The sequence below is a fragment of the Sinocyclocheilus grahami genome, unplaced genomic scaffold, assembly GCF_001515645.1.
Source record: "Sinocyclocheilus grahami isolate Dianchi unplaced genomic scaffold, SAMN03320097.WGS_v1.1 scaffold14.1, whole genome shotgun sequence".
Taxonomy (NCBI): Eukaryota; Metazoa; Chordata; class Actinopteri; order Cypriniformes; family Cyprinidae; genus Sinocyclocheilus; species Sinocyclocheilus grahami.
The window spans coordinates 3,894,552-3,906,203 of record NW_015505193.1 but is presented as its reverse complement, the minus strand read 5'-3'; positions in this window follow the sequence as shown (position 1 = coordinate 3,906,203).

Here is an 11,652-nt window from a genome sequence, read left to right as displayed (position 1 = left end):
TGTGTGTGTGTGAGAGTGTGTGTGTGTGTGTGAGCGTGTGTGTGTTTGCTTCAGAGATCCAGCACACAGTGTCAGACTTCCCAACCGCAGCACCTGAGCCTATTAAATGGATTTGTGTCTTTTGTTTGTGTTGAGTGGGAGCTGTGATTCACTCTCTTTATCAGAAACACAAAACAACAGCCACACTGCAACCTCATCCTGAATGACAGACTCCTCCTGACACTAGGCCTGCTCTCTCGATCTCTCTGACAGCATCTCTTTCTCTCGCACAGCTCAACAGCCTCCATGAGACCTGCTTTTCACGCACCATCAAACCCGTCAGCGCTGTGGCACAGATACTCCTCTATACACACTGCCCAGGAGTCTTTGAGCAGAATCACCGTCCTTTAGGTGCTTTTTTGTAAATTCCAAGTGTGTTTTCATGTGTCTTAACTGAAGAGAGGATTGAGTCTTGCCACACCGCCATAAAGCCCAGATCGGTGGAGTGTTGCAACGATGTTTGTCCTTCTGTAGATTTCTCCCATCTCCACATATGATCATGGAGCTCAACTAGAGTGACCAGCAGGTTCTTGTTCACCACTCTAGCCAAAGCCCTTCTCCATCAGTTGCTCAGTTTGGCCGGGTGGCCAGCTCTAGGAAGAGTCCTGGTTGTTTCAAACTTCTTCCACTAAAGGTAATAGAGACTAAATGCTTCTGTGACCCTTCAATGAAGCAGAATTTTTTTTTCTGAACCCTTCCCCAGATGTGTGGCTTGACACAAACCTGTTTCCGAGCTTTACAGGCAGTTATGAATCACCTCCGCACACACACACACACACACACACACACACGAAGCTGTGAATGATTCTTTCTTTTAGTCAACATGAAATATATATTTATATACATATATATATAAAGCAGCGCAACTGTTTTCAACATTGATAATAAGAAAAGTTTCAACAAATCAGCATATTAGAATGATTTCTGAAGATCATGTGACACTGAAGACTGGAGTAATGATGCTGAAATCACAGCAATAAATTACGTTTTAACATATATTACAAAAGAAAACAGTTATTTTAAATTGTAAAAATATTTCACAGTTTTTAGTGTATTTTTGTGCAAATAAACAGCCCTGGTGAGTAGAAGAGACTGACCAAGGCTCTATGTAATTTCTTAAAGTAATAGTTCTCCACAAAATGAACATTTGCTGAAAATGTCCAAGATCTACAATCCAAGATGTAGATGAGTTTGTTTCTTCATCAGATTTGAAGGAATGTAGCATTGCATCACTTGCTCACCAATGGATCCTCTGTAGTGAATGGGTGCCGTCAGTGACGTCACTGGAGAAAACAATATTATGTATTACAGACTCGCACTGTATTTTAGCCAGAAGCAACAGTTTGAAGCTTAAAAAGCCTTATTGATGGATTTGTTTCAGCTTTTGTCTTCTCCAGATGTTAACTGCTGGACTGGAGTGGTGTGGATTACTTTTGGATTATTGAGATATTTTTATCAGCTGTTTGGACTCTCATTCTGACGGCACCCATTCACTGTGTGTGTGTGTGTGCGTGCGTGCGTGCGTGCGTGCGTGTGTGTGTTCGTGCTGTGAAAAGAAGCTCGGTCAGCACAGATGGCCAGAGAGGGCATGAGCCCTGAGGTGTGCACACACATACACACACACACTGCCTTTTATGGAGTCCAGCTCCACTTTTACAGACCCTAGTGCCTGAAAAACAAGAGTTTCATACTTTGCAGTACCTAGACGCTGTCTCTCTCTCTTCTTTTTGTCTCTCTCTCTCTCTCTCTCGCTCTCTCTCTCTCTCTCTCTCTCTCTCTCTCTCTCTCTCTGTGGCTTGGTGTCTGTTTTTCCCCCCAAAGGCTCTGTAAGCATTCACGTGTCACTGGCTTTGGCAAACCGCTAAACACACACACACAAACACACACACTTTCCCCATCACACACATGCATCTCACCTTCATGGTTTTTGTCTGTTGTCAAGTGTGACAATCTGAATAAATCTGTACTGTCTGGTTTGGAGAGAGAAATTTAAGTGATTTCAGTATTCGAATGGAGTCATGGAGTTCTGAAGTCATAGAATGGTTCTGATTGTGATTATCATCCACAAGTAACCCACAAGATTTATTTTAGAATTACAGCGTGTGTGTGTGTGTGTGTGTGTGTGTGTGTGTGTGTGTTTATATATATACATATATATATATATATATATTGTATAAGAAAATGTTATACTAATTATGCTTAATAATGTAATGTTTTTTAAAGAAAAATATATGTAAAATACATAAATTACAAAATAAATCTATCTATCTAAACTAATAATGCTTAATTTAATGTTTTTAAGGACAAATATAATATATAAATTAAATATATAAATAATAACTATATGTAATGTTGATCATTTTATGTGTGTGTGTGTGTGTGTGTGTGTGTGTGTGTGTGTGTGTGTGTGTGTGTGTGTGTGTGTTTTTTAAGGACAATTATAATTAAAATTAAATATATAGATAATTATTATAGATTATTATTATTACATTTATAAATAAATATAATTAGCTTATATAATAATGTAATAATGTGCAAAAGTTTTATACATTTGTGTGAATGACACTCAAAGCAGAATATATGTGCAACATGGTGAATCTGTTGACCACAAATATCAAAACTGTGGGTGGAAAACACTAAAAGGAAAATAATAATATCATGTTAGGTGATATATCCATTTATATTTCTGATTTTGTGTTGATAAAGTGGCACTTGGGGCGTGTTGATGAGACCGTGGGTGTACATAATACAAAAAAAGGTTGGCAAATGCTACTTTTTCTGAAGTACTAGTTAATAAAGTTATTTGTGGAAGTAAGTAAAGGTTCAGACAACGGCGTCAGAGCCTTTTAAATTGGCTTTTGTCATACTGACACTTCCTGACAATGTAACGGATCGTATGACGTGATCAGTGTGATGCTTTTCTGCCTGCCTGCCGTTTGACTTTCTGTTTCTATTATTATTGTTCTCTTTATCTCTGTGCAGAGCGGCACATCATACCGCGCTTGTTGCTACGGGAAACCTCTCATTAAAACGTCTTGACGATCACAGATGATAAAGTAAACATGACTGAGATTCAGAGAAAGACTCACTGTAGCGTCACACCGTTTGCTTCTCTCGAGGACTTTCAGATGAATTTGCCTGACCCCCTCGATGAAAAGCTTCGTCCGGACATGCAGAAGGAAATTCAGTTGATTCACAGAAGCTCTAAAAATTCTGGTGTGAAAATAGGAAATGGAAAAACGGCAGGCTGTGTGTGATGGGACGCACACAGGGTTATAGATGGAAGAGGAATGGGATTTGATTGCTTGTGCATGAGAACAAAAAAATCAAATGACTGAACTTCATGATTTTTTTTAAAGTAGAATTGTTTATTTATGAAAACATTTATACTAATGCTTTCATATGTGTTGCTTTTGCACTTGAACTTATTTTGCTTAAAGTGATATTCCAAATTAAAGGAAATGTATATGCATAATATTTACAATGCTGATCAATTTTTTTTAAAGAAATTAATGCTTTTATTCATCAAGGATGCATTTAATTGATCAAAAGTGACAGTACATACATTTATAATGTTATAAAATGTTTCTATGTCAAATAAATCCTGTTCTTTTGAATTTTCGGCAACACTTTATTTTAAGGATGAAATTTTAGCTATTAATTAGTTGCTTATTAGCATGCATATTACTAGCATATTGGCTGTTTATTAGTACTTATACATGCCTTATTCTGCATGACCATATTTTAGATCCCTTAATCCTGAGCCCAATACCTAAACTTAACAACTAACTTACTAACTATTAATAAGCAGCAAATTAGGAGTTTGTTCAGGGAAAACTCTTAGTTAGTGAATATGTGTTCCCTATTCTAAAGTGTTACCGAACTTTCTATTCTTCAAAGAATCCTGGAAAATAAAATGTATCACAGTTTCCTCAAACATATTGTGCAGCACAACTGTTTTCAACATTGATAATAAGAAAAGTTTCACCAAATCAGCATATTAGAATGATTTCTGAAGATCATGTGACACTGAAGACTGGAGGAATGATGCTGAAAATACAGATGCGCATCACAGAAATAAATTATTTTTTAAAATATATTCACATAGAAAACAGTTCTTTTAAATAGTAATAATATTTCAAATTTTTACTGTATTTTTGATCAAATAAATGCAGCTTCGGTGAGCAGTAGAGACTTCTTTCAAAAACTTTTGACAGAGAAATTTACTGATGAATATCGCATCATTTGCTTAACAAAATTTTAACATCAAACTCTAGAAACAGTTCAATGTAAATAATTATTTTTAAAGTGTTTTGTTAAAATATTGCATCACTCACTTAGCAATTCCATTGTTCGCTCAGCAACATAATAAGGTGAAACTCTATTGCGGTCAGTTGTGATTCTCATGTGGGATTTGTGTTGGAAATGAGTCACATATTGGATTCAGTGACAGTTAGTGCACTGTGTTAGTAGCCTGTGCAGACAGCAGACACTGAAGCAGCTCACTAGGGTTTGGAACAAAGGATAGAAGTGACAGAATGAGAGGGTGAGATTATTCTAAAGGTTACACAGCCCTAAGTGATCAGAGCCAGTCAGACAGCGAGTGTGTGCAGCAGTCGGCCCGTCACTATTGATCAAACACACTGTCGTTACTTGCTCTCTTGCTGTAGGTCAGCCTTGTGCTATTTTTACGAGCCTGTAATTTGTTCTGTGTTTTTATTCTCGCCACTTGCTTGAGTTGGTGTTTCAGCCCTCTGGGAGATACCAGCGAATCACAGACACCACAGACAGGGAGATAGAGCTTCACCTGGTGGCACTGAGGGTTATTTTGGTCCTGTGCGTCGCTGCTCTGCGTATCCCATGGTGCCGCTGGTCACCCGCTGTCATTAGCACTCAATCTCTGCTGTTCTAGAACATCACGTTCACACCTGACACAGTGCACATTCAGCACTACCAATCCATGAGTTATAGGAGCCTAACATTTCAATATATATTGTAAATATATAATATTTAATAAAGTTTTTAAGCAACATTTAGTTGTGAATTGCATGTGTGTGTGTGTATATATTCTGCAGTATTTAATAATTTGTAAATACATTTAATATACAAAATATTAAATATCGCTTTTTTTATAAAAAGTAGATATTATAATCAGTATTTAATATTTTGTAAGCATATGTATTTTTAAATAACAATAATATTAAAATGTTATTACAAATATTGCTTTAAAAATAATGTATATGTATTAATTATTATATGTTTATTTAAATTGTAATATTTCAGGCAATATTTAATATTTTGTAAATATATATAATATTAAATAAATTAAAATATAAAAAATAATGCTTATATACTACTAAATAAGCTATTAAAAATACATAAAACATTCATTTATTCTTATTATATTATTGTTTTATTTATTTTAATAAAAAAATTAAGCAAAATATAATATTTTCTAAATATAATCTTAAATATAAATATATTGATATAATAAATATTTTAATTATAAAATTATTAATTTATATATATTTGTTATTAAATCATGTAAATAAATATATTACATATATTATTATTATTAAATATTGTTTAAAATATATAATGTTAATATTTTCTAAATGTATATTTACAATATATTCAATATTGCTTAAAAATTGTTGTGTGTGTGTGTGTGTGTGTGTGTGTGTGTGTGTGTGTGTGTGTGTGTGTGTGTGTGTGTGTGTGTGTGTATGTGTATATTTAATTCTACTTCAGTTTAATTCGAGTTCTGCGCCCTGTTTGTTTCCTCAGTTCAATTTCAGTGCTAATCCAGGAATTTAATTTAAAGGCTTTCTCAGTGGCACTGGTAATGATACAGTCCTGCAGCACATACAGACACAGACACAGACACAGACACAGACAGACTGACAGCGCTGGCATGAAGCCCAGCATCACCAGAGGACAGCTAACACACAAAAAGATTAGAAATTCTGCCGGAAACACAGCCTCCAGCACATTCAGACTGTTTTGTGTGTGTGTGTGTGTGTGTGTGTGTGTGTGTGAGCAGCCTGAATAGAATGAATGGAGGAGCCTGCGGTGCTGGAGAGGGAAGCGCTGCTGTAATATCATGCTGGCTCTGGGTGTTTTTGCCCCGAGATCTTGGACCTGACAGCCGAGAGCAGCTGCAGCTCTGAATTCTGCTCCACTCTTCCAGTCGCCGGCTCGCTGTGTTTAAGTCGGGTTTGCTGATCTGCCTTTGACAGGGAATCGGTCTGATCCTGACCTGTTAGGCAACGGGTGTCAACCTGCGTCAGGGAAACGTCTCAGACAGGTTTACTAAGCACAGATAGTCCTGCACCAAACACTGCTCGACTCTGAACTTCTAGATATCTTTGTATATTTGTATATTAGTATTTGAACATAAAGATGTTGCACACATCTTCTACTAGAGTAGTTCTACTAAACCTCACTTTGAAAAAATAAGTATTAAAATAATTTATTTTTGCAAATTGAGCAGTACTGCATTTAATTGGGAACAAAAAACAGGACACCCCCATCGTGTATTCACTAAATATTTGCACACTACCGGTTAAAATTTTTTAATGTTTTTTTAAAAAGTCTCTTCTGCTCACCAAGGGTGCATTTATTTGATCAAAAACACAGTAAAAACATTATTACAAGTTAAAATAACTGTTTTCTATGTGAATATCAGTTCAACTGTAATGTATTTCTGTGATGTGCAGCTGTATTTTCAGCATCATTACTCTAGTCTTCAGTGTCACATGATCTTCAGAAATCAGTATAATATGCTGATCTGCTGCTCAAGAAACATTTCGGATTATTATCAATGTTAAAAACAGTTCTGCTGCCCAATATTTTTGTGGAAACTGAGATACACTACCATCCAAAAGTTTGGGGTCAGTAGGGTCTTTTTTGAAAGAAATTAATACTTTTATTCAAAAAGGCTGCATTAAATTAATCACAAGTGACAGTAAAGACATTTATAATGGTACAAAATATTTTTATTTCAAATAAATGCTGCTGCAGTGTGCGTGTGAGGGGGTCGCGATAGGTCAAGAGCTCTTTTGCATTTTAATCAACTGCTTGCCAATTAACAGCTCTGTGTAAGTGTGTCTGCGCGGTGTAATTTATTTAGCCCGTGGCTCACTTCTGACAGGAACATTTGTTTACAGAACCCAGTCGCAATGTACAGCTGGAGCGTTCGCTCGCAAGCAACCTGTGCTTCTGCTGTACGATCAGGCCGTATTAGAGATGAGTTCACAAACATTCAAACCTGAAAACAACTTCTGGGTTTGTAAGTTGTAAGCTGTTGTGTTTTGAACACAAATTCCAAATCCATGTTTTTCCATTCCAAACCCCCATCGTGTATTCACTAAATATTTGCACACTACCGGTTAAAAGTTTTTAATGTTTTTTTAAAAAGTCTCTTCTGCTCACCAAGGGTGCATTTATTTGATCAAAAACACAGTAAAAACATTATTACAAAGATCATGTGACACTGAAGACTGGAGGAATGATGCTGAAAATATAGATTTGATCACAAAAATAAATTGCATTTTAACATATATTCACATAGAAAACAGTTATTCTAAATTGTAATACTTTTTCATAATTTTACTGTATTTTTGATCAAATAAATGCATCCTTGAGGGAATGCAGGCTTCTTTCAAAAACGTAAAAAAAATCTTAATCCCAATTTTTGACCGGTAGCATATTTTTGATTGTCTTCTTTCTTGTAATATTCCTCAAATTTCATCTCCCTTATTCTGACTGCCAATAATATTAATAATCTGAATTCTTGCTGTAACATGTGTAGCTTATTTTCAGCATCATTGCTCCAGTCTTCAGTGTCACATGATCTTCAGAAATCAGTATAATGTGCTGATTTGCTGCTCAAAAAACATTTCTGATTATTATCAATGTTGAAAACAGTTCTGCTGCCCAATATTTTTGTGGAAACTGAGATACACTACCATCCAAAAGTTTGGGGTCAGTAGGGTCTTTTTTGAAAGAAATTAATACTTTTATTCAAAAAGGCTGCATTAAATTAATCACACGTGACAGTAAAGACATTTATAATGGTACAAAATATTTTTATTTCAAATAAATGCTGTTCTTTTGAACTTTCTGTTCATCTGTGAATCCTGGAAAATAAAATGTATCACAGTTTCCACTAAAATATTGTGCAGCACAACTGTTTTCAACATTGATGATAATCAGAAATGTTTCTCGAGCAGCAAATCAGCATATTATACTGATTTCTGAAGATCATGTGACACTGAAGACTGCAGTAATGATGCTGAAAATACAGCTTTGATCACAGAAATAAATTGCATTTTAACATATATTCACATAGAAAACAGTTATTCTAAATTGTAATACTTTTTCATAATTTTACTGTATTTTTGATCAAATAAATGCATCCTTGAGGGAATGCAGGCTTCTTTCAAAAACGTAAAAAAAAATCTTAATCCCAACTTTTGACCGGTAGCATATTTTTGATTGTCTTCTTTCTTGTAATATTCCTCAAATTTCATCTCCCTTATTCTGACTGCCAATAATATTAATAATCTGAATTCTTGCTGTAACATGTGTAGCTGTTTTACGCTTGTGATGAAGCAGTATCACAGCGATCTTGGAGAGAGAGAGAACATCAATGCTTCAGGCAAAATCCCAGAACTCTCTGCTCTCTGTCCGCTCCACACTGCTCACATCTGATGTCAAAACATTCGAGAACCTAGACGCTGAAGTGATGCTCCTCTGAAATATATGCTAACAGTTGGACTAATGAAGAAGTAAACAAACGTTTTTATCGTGAATATTCATAACCCTGATGCAAGATGGGTGACAGTGATGATCATAGCAACGTCTCTCAGCTGTAAACAAGAAGTCATATGAACCATATGTGTGTTTTACACTGTTTCTGACCATGCAAACATGTGGTTTTGTTATCAAGGTGTATGTGTGCATGTACATCCATATGATGTAGGTCTGAAAAATAATGTGTTTCTTGCACATCTCATGTTTCATTACAGTCAGATCTAAATATGTGAAGACTGTGTGGTTTTGCTTGTGCTGGTCTTGATGAATTCGCAACGTGCATGTCACTTAAAGGTATAGTTCACCCAAAAATGAACATTTACTAAAAATGTCCTCACCGGAACCAGTTTGGAGAAATGTAGCATTGCATCACTTGCTCAGCAATGGATCTTCTGCAGTGAATGGGTGCCGTCAGAATGAGAATCCAAACAGCTGATAAAAACATCACAATAATCCAAAAGTGAAGCTGAAACGAATACATCATTAAGACGTTTTTAACTCAAATATGAGTCCATAATCCATAATAACGCTTCCTCCAGTGAAAAAGTCCATCTCCTGTTGTCTCTCACATCAAAATCCAGCAACATATGTGTTTAGAGCCGTTTTGGCTTGTAAACGGTGCTTGATCTGTGCAGATTTCTCTCCTGATTCAGACCAGACCACTTTTTCACTGGAGGAAGCGTTATTACGCACAGAGGACTCATGTATTAGCGAGAAAACATTGAAAAATTATGGATTTGTTTCTTACAAACATGCAGCTTTTGTCTTCTCCAGATGTTAACTGATGGACTGGAGTGCTGTGGATTACTTGTGGATTATTGAGATGTTTTTATCAGCTGTTTGGACTCTCATTCTGACGGCACCCATTCACTGCAGAGCAAGTGATGCAATGCTACATTTCTCCAAATCTGATGAAGAAACAAACTCATCTACATCTCGGATGACCTGAGGGTGAGTAAATCTTCAGCAAAGTTTCATTTTGGGGTGGACTATTCCTTTAATTCAGCACTACAACACTGGACGGGTTTCTTTTAATCATCAGTCTCTCCTCATTCAAATAGCGCAGGATATTATGAAGTTAAAATATCTGCAAAATATTTCCCATTTTTTGATCCATGGGGGACATTAATACAATGTTTAAAGATGGAATAGGTATCTGTCTCTACACAGTATATTGTATGCCATATCATTTGTGTGTGTGTGTGTGTGTGTGTGTGTGTGTGTGTGTGTGTGTGTGTGTGTGTGTGTGAGTGAGTGCTTCATATCTTTTGTGTGTGTGTGTGTGTGTGTGTGTGTGTGTGTGTGTGTGTGTGTGTGTGTGTGTGTGTGAGTGAGTGCTTCTCGATTACATGTTTGAAACAAGGTCACATGGTTACGCATGGAAAGCTGTAATTAGTGAATGTTTCTCATTCACGCCGTAATTACAGAATAAGCGCTATGAAATGCTTGAGATTGTGGAAGACGCAGCATGTGGCCTTTACTGTATGTGTGTTGTTGTGCGCACACACACACACATGATCCACACACACACTCGTTCCACACACACACTAAGGGGCCGTTCACATAAGACATGTTTTTCTGTTCTGAATGATCTTGATATGCATTTTTAAATTGAACTGTTTTGAAAGATGATGCATGTCATTTTTAATATGCAGAATCCATTATGAGTATCAAATATTTTTACTCTATTGCATTTGCACGCACAGCTGATCTGTCTGTCTCTCTGTCTGTCTGTCTTTCAGGTGTGAAGTTCAGAGGAACCACTCAGTCCAGGCAGGTGAGAAGATGCAGATGTTCTTATTTTGTTTGTATTCTTCACTGCGGTGTTATTCAGAAACACATGTGACAGTTTTAAGCGTCTTCTCCTGTCGTCTCTTCTCTCATGCCCTCATATTGTCCCGAGGGAAGGGGCAGATTGCTGGGCTGTAACCTGGCGTCACTAATCAAATGAACCCTGACTTCATAACGAACTAATCACCTCGTTAATACTGGATTTATGATTATTCAATTCATTGACTTTATTGCACCTTAATGAATTCAAATGAGAAGTTAAATAGATTTTTGCCACAGGCGACATGTTTTTGGAAATCAGATGACATCGAGAATTAAGCAAAAATCCTCATCAATTAGTGGATTAGAGATATTCAGAGTGAGTCACAGAGCACAGATGAGCTGTAATGGTTCACATTCATCCGGCGGAGAACAGGAAGATCACACACGGGTGAATGGCTCCATCTGATGGCTACAGAATAGACTGAAAGCTCAGCCAGACCAAGAGAACTATATTTGGCCATTTCAATTAGTGGAATCAGCTGATAATGTGTATGTATACACATTACACACACACATATATAGACATTATTTATATATATTCCATTAAAATGCTTGCTTTTAGGATTTTATCCTAAAAAGCAAGCTTTTTATTCTTTTTTATCCGTCAGTTCATAATTTACCCTTTCTTCTGATTAAAGGAATACAGAATATACGGTCTGTACAGTATAAAAACCATTCCGCCTATGGAGAGTCCCCACTTTTCACAAAAACAAACCTGTGTGTGTGTTTTCTATTTCTGTCATTATTTTCTATTTTTTTATTATTTATATATTTATTAAAGGCATCAACCGATAATGTGTGATTACGATGGAGAGACTGGTGTCTGCCTTCAGGGACAAATTTGAGAGCCCCAATTCCTACTACCATCCCGTATTTGGAAAGCCCATCATCTCCAAATACAGGGTGAATGCATCGCAGACGGCTCTGAAGACGGGAAGCGGCGTGACCTTTCGAGAGTTCATC